Below are 27,026 nucleotides of genomic sequence, written 5' to 3'. Positions count from 1 at the left end.
TATATAGTGCGAGCTTGGCCCGAGGGGGATTAGTGTGCTTTACATGGGCACCAGATTAAGAAGTCAAGCTTTTGTGGTACTACCGGGCAGCTGCACGATAGTTAACAAAAAATATATCAGGAACTTCATTGAATGAAGCAAAAATCTGCACGTGCTTAATTGTGAATGAAAAGGAGCACTTCCAAATGCAAGGATTTCTTACTCTTGGGTGTGTCTCTATGACAGCCGCGGTGTACAGTGTTATTTATGAAAAGTGATTATTACACCTTCTTTATTGGCTGGACACTTGGGGCCTCATTTACGAGCCCCCAGTGGCACTTTTGCACTGCTGGATCATCACTTTTTTGATGCTTCGGTAGCACAAAGGGGCCCATTAGGATCACGGGCAGATCGCTTTTCCGGCCAGTCAACGAGTTGACCGGGTGGAAAAGGGTTTAATATGGTGGCAGTGTCTGTTAGACACCGCGATCCATATTACTATGCAGGCGGGGACATGCCTTTCCGTGGGGGGTGCACATGGGGGGTACCTATGGTACCCCCCAGCAGTTCCACCGTGAGGTGCCTGCCATGTAGTGAATGGAAGTGCACAACGTGCCTTCCTGGCATTGTGACGGGCGGTGCTGAGTGCCCCACCTGCCACAATCACAGGAATGCATGATGTGCCCGCCACTGTGGCGGGCGCATCCTAATTGCCCCCACGGGACCCCCGCCCTTATGGCGGGTGGTCCCGTTTCCCGATAGGGTGGCGGGCAGCCATCCTAATGACCCCCAAAGTGTCACAGCATAATACCAAGGCCACGCAAAGCCACCGTGCGTGGCTTTTCATGGCATTGTAAACGTGTGCCCCTTTCATGTAGGACACTGCGTTAAAGGTGAGTTCCATGTGTGTTGCTGCGGGTTTTCCCACGCAACACCCATGGAATCTGAAGCATTTCCATATTTACGTGGAATCGCAAATCTGGAATTGCGTCATAATCCTACACCTCCCCATGGGAGGTATGGGAGTGGCACAACAAGGAGAAACACCTTCACTCCTCCTAGTTTTTTTCACTTTCTATGCTTGATGCATTGTGCAGCACGCATAGAAAGAGGAAAATGCCATGAATTATTGCTTTTTTTGCAGGAAGGTGTCCGTTCATGTACAAAAACAATTATACCGCAATGCTGGCATCCTTGCAACATGACGCAAGGATGTCTGTGTTTGTGCATGGCTGCTGTTTGTGCACCGCCCATGGGAGAAGGACGGAATGCGGTGTATCTTATAGATAAGGCACATTCCTGACATTTTCTTTTGACGCACAACAGAACAGCAGAAAGGCATGCAGCGCTGCCGTGCATCAAAAGTTTGTAAATGAGGCCCTTAGAAACTCTTTGTTTTTATCCACTAGTCTTACTTTTACTAAATTATTTTTAACTTGATGTTAACAAGTGCCAGAGGCATTCATTTAAGGTACATTCTAAATTGAATTGAGTAGTGGACAGTGATTTATAAATTGACAACAAATATGAAAACAAAATCTGTCTAATAATTCATTAGAAATAGGTGAACTTTCCTGTACCAGTGCTTCCTTCGTTGCCATGGCGTTAGGGGCACTGCTAGCCTGAAGCTCTGTGCTGTTTGGTGATGTCATAGTGTGAATGATGAGTTCCTCATTGTGACCTGTTCAGCATAAGCCGTAAAAAGACCTGTTGATGTGATTCAAGTCACAGTGTCTCCCTGCTTTTCATAGAGCATGGTCGCAGGCTGCTGCTTTCTGCGGATTCACTTGACAAATTTGACTGGTAGGTTTTAGATCAATTTTATTTATCAGGAGTATGTCCCAGCACAAGATGAGAGAGAAGTTAAGTGGGCTGTTAGGTTTACCTGACTGAAAATTGCATGTTTTAGAAGATTTTAATCAGGGCTGATATAAAATGACTTTATATTGTGACACTACTTGCCTAAACTTTTTTAAATAGCTAGAAAGTTTACGTTTGTGAAAACGTGTTGCACGTTTTAATGCTAATCGTTGCTGGAAAGTAATTTCTTACTTGTGAAAGTCCACTGTATTTGTTGTCTGATTTTAGAGAGGTGATGCAATGTCGGGAACATTCCTTTTTTTTTTTTTTTTTACATTTTTTTAATTGAAAATTTTGCTACAGTTTTAACCCCCCTTCCCCTCCCCCACAGGACAATTCCATTTAAACTCTGAACAGGAGCAATCATTAAAAACATTCCATTAAATTACAGATCCATTTTGTATAGAGAATTCGCAAATAAAGTAAATAAAAATATGAAGGACAAATCTGGGAAGCCTTGGCTGATAATGGAGAGGGAAAAGATGGAGGAGTATTAGAGAGACGAGAAGGAGAGAAGACAGGTAAGAATAAAACATACATTTTGCAAAAGTTACCCCACCCCTTCCCTCCATTTGTTTAATTGGAGCCCATATTTGCTGCCCCTTTGCTCTCCCCTTTTTCCCCGTCGAGCATAAATCGAGTTTTCTTAATTACAGCTGTGCAGCAACCTGGCTACCCATTGCTGCGTCGTGGGAGGTATTCTATCCTTCCAGGCTGTCGCAATACACAAGCGAAAGACTACCATTGCTACAAATAGAAAGTATTCCTGACTACAGCAAGGAGTCTCGCTTGAGACCCCCTACATAACCAGCTCTGGTGTTAATTTAACTTGCACTTTTAATGCCCTGTCCAAAAATACTTCCATACCTTCCATTAAGGGCCGCAGATCTGGGCAGGTAACAAACATATGAATTATATCGCCATCAGTGCTGTCGCATCTAGGACAGGGTATTCCCTGCGTACCCCCCCATTGAGCTATTTCGGCAGGTGTGTAATACAGCGTATACAAGGTTTTATAGTGCTGTGCTTGCAGGGCCGAGGAGCAGAGAATTTCATGACCAAACTTTAATGATTTCCCAAACATCCCGCGCTGTCCCTATTCTATTCATCCGTTTCAATTCAACCTTTTCTAAGTGATCATCTCTGTTCTTGATTAGCTCTGCGTACAATCTTCTAATTGTACAACCGTGTCCCTCCTCAATGACTTGCAGTATTGTGTTACTTTCAAAACCTCGTGCCCCACCTGTCATGCCCGCCAAAAAGCTTCTTGCCTGTAGGTACTTAAAAAAGCTTCTTGAGCTCATTCCAAATACCCCTTGGAGTACCGGAAATTGACGCATACCCTCAGGGCCTATGAGATCCCCCCCTTCTTAATCCCAAGTCTTTCCCACTCCCCAAAGATTGCATCCCCAAATAGATCCTGTGGTAATGTGGGATTCTTCACCAATCTGGTATGGGCGTTAAATCTACTCAGGCCAAAACTCTTCTTGAAAGCCCTCCAGATCTTATACGCCGCTTCCACTGTTTTAGATTTGTTTTTTTTTAAAGAAACTCGGCTCTGTTTGTTTCAGAAGCACATTCTCTACCTCCGCTCCTAACACCAATCCGTAGATCTCCGTGGACCCTGTGTGGTGTGCTTCCTCCATTTCTGCCCCCCCAGAAGACTTGTCAGTTGTTGTAGCGCTGCTGCCCAGTAATACAGTTTCAAGTCCGGCATGGGCCAGCCCCCCCGCCCCCGTGGTAGCGACATGAATCTCAGTGCTCTTCTGGTTTTGCTATGGGACCAAATAAATCGGTTAAATATTTGTTCTATTAAATTAAACCAGCTAACATTAAAGAATAGGGGCATTGATCTAAATAAATATAAAAACTTTGGGAGGAGATTCATTTTTAAAAAGTTTACTCGAGCGACTATAGACATATGAATATTGTGTACCCTGTCCAGGTCTTGCTTAGCCTTACTTATTATCGGACTGATGATTATTTCCACCAGCTGATCTAGGTCTGCAGTGATAGACACTCCCAAATATACCCCCTCTGCCATCACCCGAGGATCTGTGCATTCTGTATGTGTATTGTGTGTGATTTGAGTCTTAGCTTTGTTCAGTGCGTACCCCGCCACCCGTCCAAATTGATCCGCTCTGTGATGTGACCTGTTCAGCATAAGCAGTAAAAAGACCTGTTGATGTGATTCAAGTCACAGTGTCTCCCTGCTTTTCATAGAGCACGGTCGCAGGCTGCTGCTTTCTGCGGATTCATTGAGAAATTTGACTGGTAGATTTTACATCAATTTTATTTATCAGGAGTATGCCCCAGCACAAGATGAGAGAGAAGTTAAGTGGGCTGTTATGTTTACCGAACTGAAATTTGCATGTTTTAGAAGATTTTAATCAGGGCTGATATAAAATGACTTTCTAATGTGACACTACTTGCCTGAACTTTTTAAAATAGTTAGAAAGTTTACATTTGTGAAAACGTGCTGCACGCTTTAATGCTAATCGTTGCTGGAAAGTAACTTCTTACTTGTGAAAGTCCACTGTATTTGTTGTCTGATTTTAGAGAGGTGATGCAATGTCTGGCACATTCTTATGTTGGCAGATTCCACTGTATGTGAGATATGGGATGTAATTTTATGAGACTGGGGTCTTTTCATATAGTTATTGCAGTTACATATGTACATTGCATGTTTGGAATGCTGTCTCTCGGGTTTGACCACCTTTGCTGAGATTGATTGCTTTCACCGGAATGCACTGCAGGGGTAAAGTTATTTGTTTTGGCTGTTTTTTGCTGGTGTCCAATCAGCAAATGCATTCCTACCAGGAATGCCCCCAATGACGCCTAACCTTAACTATTCCTTAACAAACGACTTCCCCTGGAGTGGACACTTAGCTCTGATGTGCTGACAGTGATGGAGGGCAGTGTGTCTCAGCTATACACCTGTAGGTGGTCCGCACAATAACCGTTACAACAACCTGATGTTCCACCCTGCCTTAGTCGTCTGTTGCAAAATTCAACAGCCATATTTACAAAGAATTAGTCTAGGGCAGCACGCAACTCATTTTGCTCCGCTGTCCTATGCCAATTTGAAAGGACACAAATGCACTGCATTTACAAGATACAGGGCATTCCAATTCTTTCAGTCAGTGCTAAATCATAAATTGCAGACGTGCGCCAACGCAGGCGCCGTTGCACCATGGTGCAAGGTGTCTGTGTTGTTGGCATGATTATATGTGAGTAGCAAAGGACACCTTCCTGCATAAACACAATCACAAGAGGTGCTATGCTCTTTCACTGCAGCACACATGGAAAGAGGAAAAAACTAGGAGAAATATAAACATTTCTTCTTGCTAAGTCTGCTCTGGGGAGGCATATTATTTTTCGCACTGCCCCAGATTCACGCTGTGTTGTAAATCTGGGGCAGTGTCAATATCCAAGGGTGTTGCATGGGAACGCGTCCCTTCCTGAATATAAGGCAACTCAGTGAATTGTGCTGTGTGGTCTTTCACCTTATCTACAAAGCCAAGAAAAGCCACACAGAGCGGCTTTACAGGGACTTGTAGATATTGTCCTGCACTGCGCGCCACTGGAGCATTAAAAAAGTGACACTCCAGTGGCGCAAGGGGCTTGTAAATATGCCCCAAGTATATAATCTCAAATCACAGTTGTGCTGCACTGAGCTGTGGTGTCGGTAGCTGGCTCTAACGTTCTAGTCTCCTGTGCTGAGCACAAGTTTGCTGTTCTGAACTGAGTTGCTGAGTTTTTCAGTTGTCACTGATGGTTGGGCTATCAGTCCAGGAGGTGGGAGGAAAGGGGTTTGGTTTCATTTGCAATTTTGGTTTGGCGGCATTCACTGAGGAGCGAGTGGTCTGGAACTACTTGACCTTCATTACACCACTGTTGATGGATATTTGCATCCGGTTATTTAATGTCCGCTATGCTTTTCCTTTTCAAGGGTGGCAAATACAATTCGGTGTATGACATGTAAGGTACAAGAAAATTGGTAACCCTAAAAATGCAGATTGATACTCGCATATTTAGAGAGACACAGGCAGAAGTGGTTTTTCTTCAAGCAATGCCCCTGATACCTTGGGACAGGGATAACTTTGTGCATCACTGGGGAACCACACATTACTTTGCTTCCTATAGCTCATTCATGGCTAGAGTTGTAGTCTTAATCCATAAAACATTGCCTTTCTCATTTAATTGCCTTTCTCATTCAGTTGCCTCTTATCAAACAATCTCGGAGGCATTTAAAGTTTACATATGATGTACAGCAATCTAGGAGTAGGCCGTGGTTTGTGAGACCGCTGACTGCTCTTGAAAAATGTTTTTGCAAATATTCTCACAGGGGAATGGGTCCTGAGGGAGCCTCTTTCCATTCGTAAATGTGTTACCACCTACTTGAAGTAGGTGGAAAAATGTGAATGTTTTGCAACCTCATTTCAGTTGCAAAACATTCACCATACCACTGAGATTCGGTATTAGGAAGGGACGCACTAAACATGCCCCTTACTAATACCGAATCCTTGCAATTCAGTAATAGATTACTTAATTTCAAATTGGGCCTTTGTACATTAAAAAAATGTTATTTGGAGGTCACAAACGACCCTATTCTGCGATTTGGGACGTTTGAGACCTCACAAAAGCTTTGTACACCTGGCCCTAAGTGGTTACACAAGCAGCTCTTCTGTTTAAAGGTTCATTGTCATACACAAGGTTAACTTGAAAAGAATGTAAGATCGTATGTGACAGACTGATACGAAACCGACATGGCCAGGTCTGTCCTACACTGGCGCCTGCCCTACACAGAGAATGAGACTGCATTTGCCTTCTTGGGGAAAGAGGCCGCCTCCGGCATATAATTTCTGGGATGGAAGCCGCTACTATTGGCCAGTCAAAGGCCGGCACATTGCAGGGTCCATGACTGGAGCAGTGTTCTTCTTTGCCTTAGAGCCTGAATTATTGTGTATGTTTGAGCAAAAAAAACTGAACCTGTCAGTCCACACCATGAGAAACTCACACAGTTAATCAGGGCAGCTGTTGTCTTTACTCTTGTTAAATGTTGTATTTACTCTTGTTAATGTGACTAACTAAAGTTAACTTACAGTATTTACCTTTCTCCTGTCATTGTAGTTCTCTAGAGTTCTTCCGGAGGACATCTAATTGTTTGAAAGGCAACTAACCTCTGCATTGAGGGCAGAACATTCTGCAAAATCTAGACTCCTTAATAATTTGGCCGCAAGATAAGACCAACCAGTGCCCATGGGCATGTCCCTGCCCCCAGTACTTAACACATTGGGAATGTTCCATCAATATTCCAATCAGTGTTGGGCACATTCAAACTGAATCTCCCTCTCAGCCAGCCAAATTCAACTCCAAAAATGGACCCTAAATTGGTAAAACTGCAGCATTGCGCCAATCAAAATTGAAAAAATCAGAGCAAACTAGGGAATTTGAAGACTCTCTGAGACCGCTACCATCTTGCGCAAAGGCAAGACTTGAGAGGCATTGGTGTGACACAATTTGCAACAGCAACAAATCGGATAGAGATACCAAGCTACGGTTCACCTAGCATAACCCTCTGGAGACCAATGTTCACAAGTTTTGCGATGACTCACTGTCCAATTTTGCCTCCAGCATGAGACAAAAAAAAACAAACAATCAAACCCTGTGAAAAAGCCTGAGCTTGTAGTGGTAGATTCATCGCCCAAATCAACCAAGAATCCATTGCCTTTGGCAAACAAGTCTGCAAATACAGTGGCAACAAGCAACAGACTAAAAAGAGGGGGACGTTGCTGCAGCAGAAAGTCAAGGACACTAGGAGCACAATGATAAATTGAAAACAACATTTAAGTCATACCTTTAAAGAAACAATCCCATTCACAAACGGATCATGTTGAAAGCTGGGATCCAACATCTTCAGAGGAGCGTGAGATTGGATCACCCCAATCCCCACCCACATCCATCAAGCTCTACTGATTGAGATGGAAAAAGCATTAACTTTTATCATGAACACAAGACCCCATAATGGGGAGTAAGAGCCAAATCAACAGAAAAAAAGAGTGACAGGGACCTCCGGTAACAAAATCCATTCCAATCTGTCAGGTACTGCAATGCATCCTTTTTATAAGACACAATAGAAATGCAAAAATAGTGCAACAAATCTCCGTCAAAACACCCCAGCTCTACTCCCGCTCCATCAGTCCATCGAATTGCACTACATAAATCTGTGGAAGAGCCCTCTCCTTATCCCCTGCACATGGAGAGGCCTCGCTTGTGCATGTCCTCAAGTTTCTTGAAGAAAGGAGTACCTCAAGCACCCGGCAAGATTAGCACACCAAACCTCTTTGCTCTGGCAGCTCCAAGCGGTTGTTCCCGTTCTCCACTATCCTGTCAGTGGTTTCCTTTTTTGCCTCACACAAGGGCCAGACCTCTATTGTCCCTGGTGCATTCTTCATTGCTGCCATATGCTTTCCCTCTTATAGGGGCGGCCCCTCCACTCATAGACCTGCTGTCCCACCAACATGCACCCATCCATGTCTGTTTACCCAGGTTCAATGTTTGAGGCATGTCAGACCCTTATTTCTTGCTCTGGGTCAGACCTGGTGTCACCTGTGATACAATTCCGTACTCCAAAACTTGACTCCCATCCTCCCCCCAACCCCAACTCCCCAACACCTTCCACTCCCTCAAAAACCCCTATTTCGATGGGAAGGACAACCAGCTCCTCCCTCTTGCACAATGTAACCTGCCATCTCCCATCCCTAGACGCCCCCCACCCCCAGCTGCCTCATGCCAGAGCGCAAACCTACATCTCTCATATTCATACAGTAGCACACCGGGCTGGACGGGTGCATCAGCTCCACAGTTTGGTCCAACGCACTGGGACTGTCCCTCTGATAGAAGCACGTAGAGTTGAGGGCTTGGGCCTTGTGCCTCTGTAGTTGGATCCTGACATAGATCGTTAGTCTAGTGAGCCTTTCTTGGTCGAGAGGTTGGAGGGTGAATGGTACATGCCTAGTGAGAGCCATTCTGCTCTCTATTCACCTGTAGCACACCTGTGGCCCTCCTTAAAGTCCCTGCCCTTGCGTGTCCAATTTTCGATTAGTGGGTACCATAAATATTCTCCTACCTGCCTTAAGATTTCCAGGGGCGATTGACTGCTCCCTTCATACGGGATTGTGGGCTCTCTCTTTGCTTTCTTGTTCCTTGGTGGGCTATCATTGGTCCTTTCAATGGTACTTGGGCTGCTTCTAGATAGACCCAGCAATTTCTGTACCTCCTCTACTGTGCAGATCATATGGGATTTAGAGTATAGCTGAAACTACATTGCAAAGGGAATATTTTCCATCTATGAACCTCAGGAGTCACTAAGGATAGCATGCGTCATTTGTTCATGACCACATGTGAAACATCCTAGAAAAGGTCGGGTACTTTCTCGAAAAATGAGCAGATCTAATTTCTTGACTTCTCACATTAACAATGTCCTTTAGGTGGGAGGACCTCGCTTAACTATAATGTTTCTGGGGCAGACACCAGGTGCTTCCCGTGGTGCTCTTACTCGATGTGCCTGGATTATGGGATTTATGTGATGGGCCCTCTTCGAGTACAATTTGGAAAAGAGACTTACAGTACAGGATGATTTCATCTCATTCCTCTGTTCTGAAACGTTCCGGATCAGCACATTATCTCACTGTGATCCGTCTTCCAAATCTTTCAATTTTCCCAGAGAGCCTTGATTTTTCAACCTTATTAGATTGGGAATCCATTATGTTCTTGACCTCTTTGCTCATGGTAAGTATGTCATCTTCGTTGTTTGCCACTAGGTCACCCATGCCTCTATTTCATTAGTCACTCACAAGAGATTGAAGCTGTCCTTTCGGACTTATGCATTTGTATCATCGTATTGGAAGGTTTATCAGGCAGGTGACCTAGGCAAATGTTTAGATTCTTCTTTGTTATGGGGGTTCCCAACTCTCTTTTATTGCTAGCCATCAAGGGGCCTTGGTTAATGCAGCTGGATTGAAATTTGGGGGGGCTGGTCTGCCGCAGGGCCAGAGGATCCTCAGTACTCACCAAGCCACTTCTGTCTCCTGGACTTACTTGGCATTCAACAGATCAGTAGTCTTGCCATGAAAGGATCATCCAGGTCGACCTCCAAAATGATCTAGCCAAATCTTAGGGACAGTAGCAGTCAAAGGTATGAAGCCGACAGGACATCATAGGAAAGCACAAGGAGGCATCCGTGCTATACAGGCCCACTCTGGGAAAAATGCACCTGAGCACCGCTCACATCTAGTTCGCTAAGTCCTTTAGTTCAAATGTGGGAGGTAAGAGTATAAAGAAACAAGTCCCCACAGTTCTTCTTGTATTCTGTGGTTAGGGATTGCAAGGTTAATTTAGCTGTATTCACCTTTGTCGCGTCTTTGGACAAAAGGTCTACCCGAGGTCATCTCTTTCAGTTAAGCAATCACTCAGTAGGCTGTAAGACGGCCGTTGTCATCTTGTGTTCAGGTAATGAGCGCAGAGGAGAAAAAGGCAGTCAGGAGGCCTCCCCTGTGGGTTTAACTACACATCGGGTGCTGTATGTGGCTGGGTGCTGCCTCAGGGATGGATTCATTTCACCTCTGCCAGGCCGCATGGGGGGCATGGGGCTCATCGATCAGACATCTTTCCCATCTGAGTGCAGGCTACTTGTCTGCAGCTTACTAAAGTATTCTGGCAGGATCCTGTACAGGGGATTGTGGATCGCATTACGGAGTTCGGACAGGATGACCATTTTTAACATTGTCCTCTGGCCTAGTACAAATATTACACATATCTTTCAATATTTAAATCCCTCCAGAACTATTGGTATGGTTTCTCTGTACCTCACCTCCCAGGGACCCAAAACAGCAGGTCTTCCCTGACTGAGCAGGGCAGGGGTTCCAGCGAAAGCACAAATAGCAATGGGGATAGAAGACATATGTGTCTCGTACCCCTCTCCAGTCCGAAAGAGGTACAATATAGTAACATTTACTTTTACCCTTGCCATTGCTTGATGATAGAGGACCTTTAACCACTGCTGGGAGATTGACCTTTTAGCCACTCTTTCCAACACTTCAGGTAGGTATGTCCTCTCCAGAGTGTTGAAGACCTTGACCTTTTAGCCACTCTTTTCAAGACATCAGGCAGGTATGTCCTCCCCAGGAGTGTTGAAGACCTTGACCTTTCCCCCACTCTTTCCAACACTTCAGATAGGAATGTCCTCTCTAGATTGTTGAAGACCTTGACCTTTTCCCCACTCTTTCCAACTCTTCAGAGAGGTATGTTCTCTCCGAAAGGTTGAGGATCTTGACCTTTTACCCACTATTGACCTTTTACCCACTCTTTCCAACACTTTAGGTAGCTATGTCCAGTCCAAAGTGGTAAATAACTTGGCCTTTTCCTCTCTCTTACCAAAACTTCAGGTAGGTATATCCTCTCCAGAGTGTTGAAGACCTTGACTTCCCCCCACTCTTTCTAACACTTCAGGTAGGTATTTCCTCTACATAGTGTTGAAAACCTTGACCTTTTCACTACTCTTTCCAACACTTCAGATAGGTATGTTCTCTCCGGAGTGTTGAAGATCTTGACCTTTTACCCACTTTTGACCTTTTACCCACTCTTTCCAACACTTCAGGTAGGTATGTCTTCTCCAGAGTGTTGAAGACCTTGACCTTTTCCCTACTCTTTCCAAAACGTCAGATAGGTATGTCCTCTTCAGAATGTTGAAGACCTTGACCTTTTCCCCTCTCTTTCCAACACTTCAGGTAGGTATGTCCTGTCCATAGTGCTAAAGACCTTGACAATTGTAGCCACTATTTCCAAAATTTCAGGTAGGTATGTCCTTTCCAGAGTGTTTGAAGACCTTGACTCCCCCCACTCTTTCCAACACTTCAGGTAGGTATGACCTCACCAGAGTATTGAAGACCTTAACCTTTCCCCCACTCTTTCCAACACTTCAGGTAGGTATTTCCCCTTCAGAATGTTGAAGACCTTGACCTTTTCCCCTCTCTTTCCAACACTTCAGGTAGGTATGTCCTCTCCAGAGTGTTAAAGACCTTGACCTTTTAGACACTCTTTCCAACACTTCAGGTAGGTATGTCCTCTCCAGAGTGTTGAAGACCTTGACCTTTTCCACACTCTTTCCAACACTTCAGGTAGGTATGTCCTCTCCAGAGTGTTGTGAACCTTGACCTTTTAGCCACTCTTTCCAACACAGTAAAAGTAGGTATGTCCTCTCCAGAGTGTTGAAGACCATGACCTTTTCCCCACTCTTTCCAACACTTCAGATAGGTATGTTCTCTCCGGAAGGTTGAAGATCTTGACCTTTTACCCACTTTTGACCTTTTACCCACTCTTTCCAACACTATAGGTAGGTATGTCCAGTCCAGAGTGTTGAATACCTTGACCTTTTCCTCTCTCTTTCCAAAACCTCAGGTAGGTTTGTCCTCTCCAGAGTGTTGAAGACCTTGATAATTGTAGCCACTATTTCTAACACTTCATATAGGTATATCCTCTCAAGAGTGTTGAAGACCTTGACTTCCCCCCTCACTCTTTCCAACACTTCAGGTAGGTATGACCTCCCCAGAGTGTTGAATACCTTGACCTTTCGCCCACTCTTTCCAACAGTTCAGGTAGGTATTTCCTCTACAGAGTGTTGAAAACCTTGACCTTTTCCCTACTCTTTCCAACACTTCAGATAGGTATGTTCTCTCCGGAGTGTTGAAGATCTTGACCTTTTACCCACTTTTGACCTTTTACCCACTCTTTCCAACACTTCAGGTAGGTATGTTCTCTCTGGAGTGTTGAAGATCTTGACCTTTTACCCACTTTTGACCTTTTACCCACTCTTTCCAACACTTCAGGTAGGTATGTCCACTCCAGAGTGTTGAAGACCTTGACCTTTTGCCTATTCTTTCCAACACTTCAGGTAGGTATGTCCGCTCCACAGTGTTGAAGACCTTGACAATTTTAGCCACTCTTTCCAACACTTCAGGTAGGTATGACCTCCCGCGAGTGTTGAAGATCTTGACCTTTTACCCACTTTTGACCTTTTACCCACTCTTTCTAATACTTCAGATAGGTATGTCCACTCCAGAGTGTTGAAGACCTTGACCTTTTCCCCTCTCTTTCCAACACTTCAGGTAGGTATGTCCTCTCCATAGTGTTAAAGACCTTGACAATTTTAGCCACTATTTCCAACACTTCAGGTAGGTATGACCTCCCCAGAGGGTTGAAGACCTTCACCTTTTAGACACTCTATCCAACACTTTAGATAGGTATGTCCTCTCCAGGGTGTTGAAGACCTTGACCTTTCCCCCACTCTTTCCAACACTTCAGGTAGGTATGTCCTCTCCAGAGTGTTATGAACCTTGACCTTTTAGCCACTCTTTCCAACACAGTACAGGTAGGTATCTCCTCTCCAGAGTGTTGAAGACCTTGACCTTTTAGCCACTCTTTTCAAGACATCAGGTAGGTATGTCCTCTCCAGAGTGTTGAAGACCCTGACCTTTTCCCCACTCTTTCCAACACTTCAGATAGGTAGGTTCTCTCCGGAAGGTTGAAGATCTTGACCTTTTACCTACTTTTGGCCTTTTACCCACTCTTTCCAACACCATAGGTAGGTATGTCCAGTCCAGAGTGTTGAATACCTTGACCTTTTCCTCTCTCTTTCCAAAACCTCAGGTAGGTAGGTCCTCTCCAGAGTGTTAGAGACCTTGACAATTTTAGCCACTATTTCTAACACTTCATATAGGTATATCCTCTCAAGAGTGTTGAAGACCTTGACTTCCCCCTCACTCTTTCCAACACTTCAGGTAGGTATGACCTCCCCAGAGTGTTGAATACCTTGACATTTCCCCCACTCTTTCCAACAGTTCAGGTAGGTATTTCCTCTACAGAGTGTTGAAAACCTTGACCTTTTCCCTACTCTTTCCAACACTTCAGATAGGTATGTTCTCTCCGGAGAGTCTAAGATCTTGACCTTTTACCCACTTTTGACCTTTTACCCACTCTTTCCAATACTTCAGGTAGATATGGCCTCTCCAGAGTGTTGAAGACCTTGACAATTTTAGCCACTATTTCTAACACTTCAGGTAGGTATATCCTCTCCAGAGTGTTGAAGACCTTGACTCCCCCCCCACTATTTCCAACACTTCAGGTAGGTATTTCCTCTCCACAGTGTTGAAGGCCTTGACAATTTTAGCCACTCTTTCCAAAACTTCAGGTAGGTACTTCCTCTCCAGATTATTGAAGACCTTGACCTTTTAGCCACTCTTTCCAAAACGTCAGATAGGTATGTCTTCTCCAGAGTGTTGAAGACCTTGACCTTTTCCCCTCTCTTTCCAACACTTCAGGTAGGTATGTCCTCTTCAGAATGTTGAAGACCTTGACATTTTCCCCTCTCTTTCCAACACTTCAGGTAGGTATGTCCTCTCCAGAGTGTTGAAGACTGTGACCTTTTAGGCACTCCGCCCAACACTTCAGGTAGGTATGTCCTCTCCAGAGTGTTGAAGACCTTGACCTTTTCCCCTCTCTTTCCAACACTTCAGGTAGGTATGTCCTCTTCAGAATGTCGAAGACCTTTACCTTTTCCCTCTCTTTCCAACACTTCAGGTAGGTATGTCCTCTCCAGAGTGTTAAAGACCTTGACACTTTTAGCCAATATTTCCAACACTTCAGGTAGGTATGTCTTCTCCAGAGGGTTGAAGACCTTGACAATTTTAGCCACTATCTCCAACACTTCAGGTAGGTATGTCCTCTCCAGAGTGTTGAAGACCTTGACCTTTTCCCCTCTCTTTCCAACACTTCAGGTAGGTATGTCCTCTTCAGAATGTTGAAGACCTTGACCTTTTCCCCTCTCTTTCCAACACTTTAGGTAGGTATGTCCTCTCCAGAGTGTTGAAGACATTGACAATTTTAGCCACTATTTCCAACACTTCAGGTAGGTATATCCTCTCCAGAGTGTCGAAGACCTTGACTTCAACCCCACTCTTTACAACACTTCAGGTAGGTATTTCCTCTACAAAGTGTTGAAGACTTTGACCCTTTAGCCACTCTTTTTAACACTTCCGATAGGTATGTCCTCTCCAGAGTGTTGAAGACCTTGACCTTTTAGCCACTCATTTTAACACTTCAGGTAGGTGTGCCTCTCCAGAGTGTTGAAGACCTTGACCTTTTCCGCACTCTTTCCAAAACTTCAGGTAGGTATGTCTTCTCCAGAGTGATGAAGACCTTGACCTTTTCCCCTCTCTTTCCAGCACTTCAGGTAGGTATGTCCTCTCCAAAGTGTTGAAGACCTTGACAATTTTAGCCACTATTTCCAACACTTCAGGTAGGTATGTTCTCTCCAGAGTGTTTGAAGACCTTGACTCCCCCCCCCACTCTTTCCAACACTTCAGGTAGGTATGACCTCCCCAGAGTGTTCAAGACCTTGACCTTTCCCCCACTCTTTCCAACACTTCAGGTAGGTATTTCCTCTTCAGAATGTTGAAGACCTTGACCTTTTCCCCTCTCTTTCCAACACTTCAGGTAGGTATGTATTCTCCAGAGTGTTGAAGACCTTGACAATTTTAGCCACTATCTCCAACACTTTAGGTAGGTATGGCCTCTCCAGAGTGTTGAACACCGTGACAATTTTAGCCACTCTTTTCAGCACTTCAGGTAGGTATGTTGACTCGAGACTGTTGAAGACCTTGACCTTTTCCCCTCTCTTTCCAACACTTCAGGTAGGTATGTCCTCTTCAGAATGTTGAAGACCTTGACATTTTCCCCTCTCTTTCCAACACTTCAGGTAGGTATGTCCTCTCCAGAGTGTTGAAGACCTTGACCTTTTCCCCTCTCTTTCCAACACTTCAGGTAGGTATGTCCTCTTCAGAATGTCGAAGACCTTTACCTTTTCCCTCTCTTTCCAACACTTCAGGTAGGTATGTCCTCTCCAGAGTGTTAAAGACCTTGACACTTTTAGCCAATATTTCCAACACTTCAGGTAGGTATGTCTTCTCCAGAGGGTTGAAGACCTTGACAATTTTAGCTACTATCTCCAACACTTCAGGTAGGTATGTCCTCTCCAGAGTGTTGAAGACCTTGACATTTTCCCCTCTCTTTCCAACACTTCAGGTAGGTATGTCCTCTTCAGAATGTTGAAGACCTTGACCTTTTCCCCTCTCTTTCCAACACTTTAGGTAGGTATGTCCTCTCCAGAGTGTTGAAGACATTGACAATTTTAGCCACTCTTTCCAACACTTCAGGTAGGTATTTCCTCTTCAGAATGTTGAAGACCTTGACCTTTTCCCCTCTCTTTCCAACACTTCAGGTAGGTATGTATTCTCCAGAGTGTTGAAGACCTTGACAATTTTAGCCACTATCTCCAACACTTTAGGTAGGTATGGCCTCTCCAGAGTGTTGAACACCGTGACAATTTTAGCCACTCTTTTCAGCACTTCAGGTAGGTATGTTGACTCGAGACTGTTGAAGACCTTGACCTTTTCCCCTCTGTTTCCAACACTTTAGGTAGGTATGTCCTCTACAGAGTGTTGAAGACCTTGACAATTTTAGCCACTATTTCCAACACTTCAGGTAGGTATGACCTCCCCAGAGTGTTGAAGACCTTCACATTTCCCCCACTCTTTCCAACACTTCAGGTAGGTGTGCCTCTCCAGATTATTGAAGACCTTGACCTTTTAGCCACTCTTTCCAACACTTCAGGTAGGTATGTCTTCTCCAGAGTGTTGAAGACCTTGACAATTTTGGACACTCTTTTCAGCACTTCAGGTAGGTATGTCGACTCGAGACTGTTGAATACACTTGACCTTTTCCTCTCTCTTTCCAAAACTTTAGGTAGGTATGTCCTCTCCAGAGTGTTGAAGACCTTGACTTCCCCCCTCACTCTTTCCAACACTTCAGGTAGGTATGACCTCCCCAGAGTGTTGAATACCTTGACATTTCCCCCACTCTTTCCAACAGTTCAGGTAGGTATTTCCTCTACAGAGTGTTGAAAACCTTGACCTTTTCCCTACTCTTTCCAACACTTCAGATAGGTATGTTCTCTCCGGAGAGTAGAAGATCTTGACCTTTTACCCACTTTTGACCTTTTACCCACTCTTTCCAATACTTCAGGTAGATATGGCCTCTCCAGAGTGTTGAAGACCTTGACAATTTTAGCCACTATTTCCAACACTTCAGGTAGGTATATCCTCTCCAGAGTGTTGAAAACCTTGACTTCCCCCCCACTATTTCCAACACTTCAGGTAGGTATTTCCTCTCCACAGTGTTGAAGACCTTGACAATTTTAGCCACTCTTTCCAAAACTTCAGGTAGGTATTTCCTCTCCAGATTATTGAAGACCTTGACCTTTTCCCCTCTCTTTCCAACACTTCAGGTAGGTATGTCCTCTTCAGAATGTTGAAGACCTTGACATTTTCCCCTCTCTTTCCAACACTTCAGGTAGGTATGTCCTCTCCAGAGTGTTGAAGACCTTGACCTTTTCCCCTCTCTTTCCAACACTTCAGGTAGGTATGTCCTCTTCAGAATGTCGAAGACCTTTACCTTTTCCCTCTCTTTCCAACACTTCAGGTAGGTATGTCCTCTCCAGAGTGTTAACGACCTTGACACTTTTAGCCAATATTTCCAACACTTCAGGTAGGTATGTCTTCTCCAGAGGGTTGAAGACCTTGACAATTTTAGCTACTATCTCCAACACTTCAGGTAGGTATGTCCTCTCCAGAGTGTTGAAGACCTTGACATTTTCCCCTCTCTTTCCAACACTTCAGGTAGGTATGTCCTCTTCAGAATGTTGAAGACCTTGACCTTTTCCCCTCTCTTTCCAACACTTTAGGTAGGTATGTCCTCTCCAGAGTGTTGAAGACATTGACAATTTTAGCCACTATTTCCAACACTTCAGGTAGGTATATCCTCTCCAGAGTGTTGAAGACCTTGACTTCCCCCCCACTCTTTCCAACACTTCAGGTAGGTATTTCCTCTACAAAGTGTTGAAGACTTTGACCTTTTAGCCACTCTTTTTAACACTTCCGATAGGTATGTCCTCTCCAGAGTGTTGAAGACCTTGCCCTTTTAGCCACTCATTCCAACACTTCAGGTAGGTGTGCCTCTCCAGATTATTGAAGACCTTGACCTTTTAGCCACTCTTTCCAACATTTCAGGTAGGTATGTCCTCTCCAGAGTGTTGAAGACCTTGACCTTTTAGCCACTCATTCCAACACTTCAGGTAGGTATGTTCTCTCCAGAGTGTTGAAGACCTTGACCTTTTCCGCACTCTTTCCAAAACTTCAGGTAGGTATGTCTTCTCCAGAGTGATGAAGACCTTGACCTTTTCCCCTCTCTTTTCAACACTTCAGGTAGGTATGTCTTCTCCAGAGTGTTGAAGACCTTGACAATTTTAGCCACTATCTCCAACACTTTAGGTAGGTATGGCCTCTCCAGAGTGTTGAACACCGTGACAATTTTAGCCACTCTTTTCAGCACTTCAGGTAGGTATGTTGACTCGAGACTGTTGAAGACCTTGACCTTTTCCCCCACTCTTTCCAACACTTCAGGTAGGTATGTCTTCTCCAGAGTGTTGAAGACCTTGACAATTTCGGACACTATCTCCAACACTTCAGGTAGGTATGTCCGTTCCAGAGTGTTTGAAGACCTTGACTCCCCCCCACTCTTTCCAACACTTCAGGTAGGTATGTCCTCTCCAGAGTGTTGAACACCTTGACAATTTTAGCCACTCTTTTCAGCACTTCAGGTAGGTATGTCGACTCGAGACTGTTGAATACACTTGACCTTTTCCTCTCTCTTTCCAAAACTTCAGGTAGGTATGTCCTCTCCAGAGTGTTGAAGACCTTGACTTCCCCCCTCACTCTTTCCAACACTTCAGGTAGGTATGACCTCCCCAGAGTGTTGAATACCTTGACATTTCCCCCACTCTTTCCAACAGTTCAGGTAGGTATTTCCTCTACAGAGTGTTGAAAATCTTGACCTTTTCCCTACTCTTTCCAACACCTCAGATAGGTATGTTCTCTCCGGAGAGTAGAAGATCTTGACCTTTTACCCACTTTTGACCTTTTACCCACTATCTCCAACACTTTAGGTAGGTATGTCCTCTCCAGAGTGTTGAAGACCTTGACTTCCCCCCTCACTCTTTCCAACACTTCAGGTAGATATGGCCTCTCCAGAGTGTTGAAGACCTTGACAATTTTAGCCACTATTTCCAACACTTCAGGTAGGTATATCCTCTCCAGAGTGTTGAAGACCTTGACTTCCCCCCCACTATTTCCAACACTTCAGGTAGGTATTTCCTCTCCACAGTGTTGAAGACCTTGACAATTTTAGCCACTCTTTCCAAAACTTCAGGTAGGTATTTCCTCTCCAGATTATTGAAGACCTTGACCTTTTAGCCACTCTTTCCAAAACGTCAGATAGGTATGTCTTCTCCAGAGTGTTGAAGACCTTGACCTTTTCCCCTCTCTTTACAACACTTCAGGTAGGTATGTCCTCTTCAGAATGTTGAAGACCTTGACATTTTCCCCTCTCTTTCCAACACTTCAGGTAGGTATGTCCTCTCCAGAGTGTTGAAGACTGTGACCTTTTAGGCACTCCGCCCAACACTTCAGGTAGGTATGTCCTCTCCAGAGTGTTGAAGACCTTGACCTTTTCCCCTCTCTTTCCAACACTTCAGGTAGGTATGTCCTCTTCAGAATGTCGAAGACCTTTAACTTTTCCCTCTCTTTCCAACACTTCAGGTAGGTATGTCCTCTCCAGAGTGTTAAAGACCTTGACACTTTTAGCCAATATTTCCAACACTTCAGGTAGGTATGTCTTCTCCAGAGGGTTGAAGACCTTGACAATTTTAGCCACTATCTCCAACACTTCAGGTAGGTATGTCCTCTCCAGAGTGTTGAAGACCTTGACCTTTTCCCCTCTCTTTCCAACACTTCAGGTAGGTATGTCCTCTTCAGAATGTTGAAGACCTTGACCCTTTCCCCTCTCTTTCCAACACTTTAGGTAGGTATGTCCTCTCCAGAGTGTTGAAGACATTGACAAGTTTAGCCACTATTTCCAACACTTCAGGTAGGTATATCCTCTCCAGAGTGTTGAAGACCTTGACTTCCCCCCCACTCTTTCCAACACTTCAGGTAGGTATTTCCTCTACAAAGTGTTGAAGACTTTGACCCTTTAGCCACTCTTTTTAACACTTCCGATAGGTATGTCCTCTCCAGAGTGTTGAAGACCTTGACCTTTTAGCCACTCATTCCAACACTTCAGGTAGGTGTGCCTCTTCAGATTATTGAAGACCTTGACCTTTTAGCCACTCTTTCCAACATTTCAGGTAGGTATGTTCTCTCCAAAGTGTTGAAGACCTTGACCTTTTCCGCACTCTTTCCAGAACTTCAGGTAGGTATGTCTTCTCCAGAGTGATGAAGACCTTGACCTTTTCCCCTCTCTTTCCAGCACTTCAGGTAGGTATGTCCTCTCCAAAGTGTTGAAGACCTTGACAATTTTAGCCACTATTTCCAACACTTCAGGTAGGTATGTTCTCTCCAGAGTGTTTGAAGACCTTGACTTCCCCCCCCACTCTTACCAACACTTCAGGTAGGTATGACCTCCCCAGAGTGTTCAAGACCTTGACCTTTCCCCCACTCTTTCCAACACTTCAGGTAGGTATTTCCTCTTCAGAATGTTGAAGACCTTGACCTTTTCCCCTCTCTTTCCAACACTTCAGGTAGGTATGTCTTCTCCAGAGTGTTGAAGACCTTCACAATTTTAGCCACTATCTCCTACACTTCAGGTAGGTATATCCTCCCCAGACTTTTGAAGACCTTGACTCCCCCCCATTCTTTCCAACACTTCAGGTAGGTGTTTCCTCTACAGAGTGTTGAAGACCTTGATCTTTTAGCCACTCTTTTTAACACTTCCGATAGGTATGTCCTCTCCAGAGTGTTGAAGACCTTGACCTTTTAGCCACTCTTTCCAACACTACAGGTAGGTGTTTCCTCTCCAGATTATTGAAGACCTTGACCTTTTTCCCTCTCTTTCCAACACTTCAGGTAGGTATGTTCTCTCCAGAGTGTTTGAAGACCTTACTCCCCCCCACTCTTTCCAACACTTCAGGTAGGTATAACCTCTACAGAGTGTTGAATACCTTGACTTTTCCCCCACTCTTTCCAATACTTCAGGTAGGTATTTCCTCTACAGAGTGTTGAAGACCTTGACCTTTTAGCCACTCTTTCCAACACTTCAGGTAGGGGTTTCCTCTCCAGATTATTGAAGACCTTGACCTTTTAGCCACTCTTTCCAACATTTCAAGTAGGTATGTTCTCTCCAGAGTGTTAAAGGCCTTGACTTTTTCCCCTCTCTTTCCAACACTTCAGGTAGGTATATCCTCTCCAGACTGTTGAAGACCTTGACAATTGTATCCCCTCTTTCCAACACTTCAGGTAGGTATGTTCTCTCCAGAGTGTTTGAAGACCTTGACTTCCCCCCCACTCTTTACAACACTTCAGGTAGGTATGTCCTCTCCAGAGTGTTAAAGACCTTGACAATTTTAGCCACTATTTCCAACACTTCAGGTAGGTATGTCCTCTCCATAGTGTTGAAAACCTTGACAATTTTAGCCACTCTTTCCATCACTTTTAGCCTCTCATTCCAACACTTTAGGTAGGTATGTCTTCTCCAGAGTGTTGAACACCTTGACAATTTTAGCCACTCTTTCCAACAATTCAGGTATGTAAGACCTCCCCAGAGTATTGAAGACCTTAACCTTTCCGGCACTCTTTTCAACACTTCAGGTAGGTATTTCCTCCACAGAGTGTTGAAGACCTTGACCTTTTCCCCTCTCTTTCCAACACTGCAGGTAGGTGTGTCCTCTCCAGAATGTTGAAGACCTTGACAATTCTAGCCACTATTTCCAACACTTCAGGTAGGTATGTCCTCTCCAGAGTTTTGAAGACCTTGACAATTTTAGCAGCTCTTTCAAGCACTTGAAGACCTTGACTTCACCCCACTCTTTCCAACACTTCAGGTAGGTTTGACCTCCCCAGAGTGTTGAAGACCTTGACCTTTCTCCCACTCTTTTCAACACTTCAGGTAGGTATTTCCTCTACAGAGTGTTGAAGATCTTGACCCTTTATAAACTTTTGACCTTTTACCCATTCTTTCCAACACTTCAGGTAGGTATGTCCACTCCAGAGTGTTGAAGACCTTGACTTTTCCCCCACTCTTTCCAACACTTCAGGTAGGTATGACCTCCCCAGAGTGTTGAAGACCTTGACTTTTCCCCCACTCTTTCCATCACTTCAGGTAGGTATGACCTCCCCAGAGTGTTGAAGACCTTGACTTTTCCCCCACTTTTTCCAACACTTCACGTAGGTATGTCCTCTCCAGGGTGTTGAAGACCTTGACCTTATAGCCACTCTTTCCAACACCTCAGAAAGGTATATCCACTCCAGAGTGTTGAAGACCTTGATCTTTTCCCCTCTCTTTCCAACACTTCAGGTAGGTGTTTCCTCTCCAGATTATTGACGACCTTGACCTTTTAGCCACTCTTTCTAACATTTCAGGTAGGTATGTTCTCTCCAGAGTGTTGAAGACTTTGACCTTTTCCCCTCTCTTTCCAACACTTCAGGTAGGTGTTTCCTCTCCATATTATTGAAGACCTTGACGTTTTAGCCACTCTTTCCAACATTTCAGGTAGGTATGTCCTCTCCAGAGTGTTAAAGGCCTTCACAATTTTAGCCACTATTTCCAACAGTTCAGGTAGGTATGTCCTCTCCTGAGTGTTGAACACCTTGACAATTTTAGCCACTTTTTTCAACACTTCAGGTAGGTATTTCCTCTAAAGAGTGTTAAAGACATTGACCCTTTCCCCTCTCTTTCCAACACTGCAGGTAAGTATGTCCTCTCCAGAATGTTGAAGACCTTGACAATTCTAGCCACTATTTCCAACACTTCAGGTAGGTATGTCCTCTCCAGAGTGTTGAAGACCTTGACAATTTTAGCCACTCTTTCAAACACTTCATGTAGGTATTACCCTCTCCAGAGTGTTGAAGACCTTGACTTCACCCCACTCTTTCCAACACTTCAGGTAGGTATGACCTCCCCAGAGTGTTGAAGACCTTGACCTTTCTCCCACTCTTTTCAACACTTCAGGTAGGTATTTCCTCTACACAGTGTTGAAGATCTTGACACTTTATGAACTTTTGACCTTTTACCCATTCTTTCCAACACTTCAGGTAGGTATGTCCACTCCAGAGTGTTGAGGACCTTCACCTTTTCCCCTCTCTTTCTAACACTTCAGGTAGGTATGTCCTCTCCAGAGTGTTGAAGACCTTGACTCCCCCCCCCCCACTCTTTCCAACACTTCAGGTAGGTATGACCTCACCGGAGTGTTGAAGACCTTGACTTTTCCCCCACTTTTTCCAACACTTCAGGTAGGTATGTCCTCTCCAGGGTGTTGAAGACCTTGACCTTTTAGCCACTCTTTCCAACGCGTCAGGTAGGTATGTCCTCTCCAGAGTGCTGAAGAATTTGGCCTTTTAGCCACCCTTTCTAACACATCAGGGTAGGTATGTCCTCTCCAGAGAGTTGAAGACCTTGACATTATACCACTCTTTCCAACACCTCAGAAACGTATGTCCACTCCAGAGTGTTGAGGACCTTGACCTTTTCCTCTCTCTTTCCAAAACTTCAGGTAGGTACGTCCTATCCAGATTGTTAAAGACCTTGACAATTTTAGCCACTCTTTCCAACATTTCAGGTAGGTATGTTCTCTCCAGAGTGTTGAAGACCTTGACCTTTTCCCCTCTCTTTCCAACACTTCAGGTAAGTGTTTCCTCTCCATATTATTGAAGACCTTGACGTTTTAGCGACTCTTTCCAACATTTCAGATAGGTATGTTCTCTCCAGAGTGTTTGAAGACCTTGACTTCCCCCCCACTCTTTCCAACACTTCAGGTAGGTATGTCCTCTCCAGAATGTTAAAGACCTTGACAATTTTAGCCACTCTTTCCAACAGTTCAGGTAGCTATGTCCTCTCCAGAGTGTTGAACACCTTGACAATTTTAGCCACTCTTTCCAACACTTCAGGTAGGTATGACTTCCCCACAGTGTTGAAGACCTTGACCTTTCCTGCACTCTTTTCAACACTTCAGGTAGGTACTTCCTCCACAGAGTGTTGAAGACTTTGACCTTTTACCCTCTCTTTCCAACACTGCAGGTAAGTATGTCCTCTCCAGAGTGTTGAAGACCTTGACAATTTTAGCCACTCTTTCAAACACTTCATATAGGTATGCCCTCTCCAGAGTGTTGAAGACCTTGAACTTTCTCCCACTCTTTTCAACACTTCAGGTAGGTATTTCCTCTACACAGTGTTGAAGATCTTGACCCTTTATGAACTTTTGACCTTTTACCCATTCTTTCCAACACTTCAGGTAGGTATGTCCACTCCAGAGTGTTGAAGACCTTGACCTTTTCCCCTCTCTTTCCAACACTTCAGGTAGGTATGTCCTCTCCAGAGTGTTGAAGACCTTGACTCACTCCCACTCTTTCCAACGCTTCAGGTAGGTATGACCTCCCCAGAGTGTTGAAGACCTTGACTTTTCCCCCACTTTTTGAAACACTTCAGGTAGGTATGTCCTCTCCAGGGTGTTGAAGACCTTGACTCACTCCCACTCTTTCCAACACTTCAGGTAGGTATGACCTCCCCAGAGTGTTGAAGACCTTGACTTTTCCCCCACTTTTTGAAACACTTCAGGTAGGTATGTCCTCTCCAGAGTGTTGAAGACCTTGACCCCCCCCCCATTCTTTCCAACGCGTCAGGTAGGTATGTCCTCTCCAGAGTTTTGAAAACCTTGATCATTTCCCCACTCTTTCCAACACTTCAGGTAGGTATGTCCTCTCCAGAGTGTTGAAGAACTTGACTTTTAGCCACCCTTTCTAACCCTTCAGGTAGGTATGTCCTCTCCAGAGTGTTGAAGAACTTGACCTTTTAGCCACTCTTTTCAAGACATCGGGTAGGTATGTCCTCTCCAGAGTGCTGAAGACCTTGACCTTATAGCCACTCTTTCCAACACCTCAGAAAGGTATGTCCACTCCAGAGTGTTGAGGACCTTGACCTTTTCCTCTCTCTTTCCAAAACTTCAGGTAAGTACGTCCTATCCAGATTGTTGAAGACCTTGACAATTTTAGCCACTATTTCTAACACTTCAGATAGGTATGTCCTCTCCAGAGTGTTGAAGACCTTGACTCCCCCCATTCTTTCCAACACTTCAGGTAGGTATGACCTCCCGAGAGTGGTGAAGAACTTGACCTTTCCCCCACTCTTTCCAACAATTCAGGTAGGTATTTCTCTACAGAGTGTTGAAGACTTGACCTTTTAGCCACTCTTTCTAACACTTAAGGTTGGTATGTCCTCTCCAGAGTTTTGAAGACCTTGACACTTTAGCCCGTCTTTCTAACACTTCATGTAGATATGTCCTCTCCATAATGTTGAAGACATTGACCTTTTCCTCTCTCTTTCCAACACTTCAGTTCGTTATGTCCTCTCCAGGGTGTTGAAGACCTTGATCATTTCCCCACTCTTTTCAAGACATCGGGTAGGTATGTCCTCTCCAGAGTGCTGAAGAACTTGGCCTTTTAGCCACTCTTTCCAACACCTCAGAAAGGTATGTCCTCTCCAGAGTGTTGAAGACCTTGACTCCCCCCATTCTTCCCAACACTTCAGGTAGGTATGACCTCCCCAGAGTGGTGAAGAACTTGACCTTTCCCCTACTCTTTCCAACACTTTAGGTAGGTATGTCCTCTCCAGAGTGTTGAAAACCTTGACCCCCCCACCCCCCATTCTTTCCAACACTTCATTCAGGTAGGTATGACCTCCCCAGAGTGTTGAATACCTTGACCTTTTACCCACTCTTTCCAACACTTCAGATAGGTATGTCCTCACCAAAGTGTTGAAGACCGTGATCTTTTAGCCACTCTTTCTAACACTTCAGGTAGGTGTGTCCTCTCCAGATTGTTAAAGACCTTGACCTTTTAGCCACTCTTTCCAACACTTCAGATAGGTATATCCTCTCCAGAGTGTTGAAGACCATGACCTTTTAGCCACTCTTTGCAACACTTCAGGTAGGTATGTCCTCTCCAGAGTTTTGAAGACCTTGACCTTTTAGACCGTCTTTCCAACACTTCATGTAGATATGTCCTCTCCAGAGTGTTGAAGACCTTGACGTTTTAGTCACTCTTTCCAACACCTCAGGTAGGTATGTCCTCTTCAGAGTGTTGAAGACCTTGACGTTTTAGTCACTCTTTCCAACACCTCAGGTAAGTATGTCCTCTTCAGAATGTTGAAGACCGTGACATTTTAGCCACTGTTTCCAACACTTCATGTAGATATGTCCTCTCCAGACTGTTGAAGACCTTGACCTTTTAACCACTCTTTCCAACACTTCAGGTAGGTATGTCCTCTCCAGTACATGGAAGACTTTGACCTTTTAGCCACTCTTTCCAACACTTCAGATAGGTATGTCATCTCCAGAGTGTTAAAGACCTTGGCCTTTTCCACACTCTTTCCAACACTTCAGCTAGGTATGTCCTCTCCAGAGTGTTGAGGACCTTGACCTTTTAGCCACTCTTTCCAACACATCAGGTAGGTATGTCCTCTCCAGAGTGTTGAGGACCTTGACCTTTTAGCCACTCTTTCCAACACACCAGGTAGGTATGTCCTCTCCAGAGTGTTGAAGACCTTGACAATTTTAGCCACTCTTTCCAAAACTTCAGGTAGGTATGTTCTTTCCAGTGTGTTGAAGACCTTGACTCCCCCCCACTCTTTCCAACACTTCAGGTAGGTATTTCCTCCACAGAGTGTTGAAGACCTTGACCTTTTAGCCACTTTTTCCAACACTTCATGTAGATATGTCCTCTCCAGACTGTTGAAGACTTTGACCTTTTAGCCTCTTTTTCCTACACTTCAGATAGGTATGTCATCTCCAGAGGGTTAAGGACCTTGGCCTTTTCCACACTCTTTCCAACACTTCAGGTAGGTATGACCTCCCCAGAGTGTTGAATACCTTGACCGTTCCCCCACTCTTTCCAACACTTCAGGTAGGTATGACCTCCCCAGAGTGTTGAATACCTTGACCTTTCCCCCACTCTTTCCAACACTTCAGG

At 44.6% G+C, this 27,026-nt stretch overlaps 1 long non-coding RNA gene across 1 annotated transcript in view; it reads right to left on the bottom strand.

Annotated features, from left to right (window-relative positions):
• LOC147736613 (uncharacterized) overlaps positions 1 to 27,026 on the bottom strand; it is a 70,579-nt gene that overhangs the window by 1,693 nt on the left and 41,860 nt on the right. The gene's annotated exons all lie outside the window — the stretch shown is intronic.

Source organism: Lissotriton vulgaris, chromosome 1_2, assembly GCF_964263255.1.
Source record: "Lissotriton vulgaris chromosome 1_2, aLisVul1.2, whole genome shotgun sequence".
NCBI lineage: Eukaryota > Metazoa > Chordata > Amphibia > Caudata > Salamandridae > Lissotriton > Lissotriton vulgaris.
This window is presented reverse-complemented; position numbering and strand designations above follow the sequence as displayed.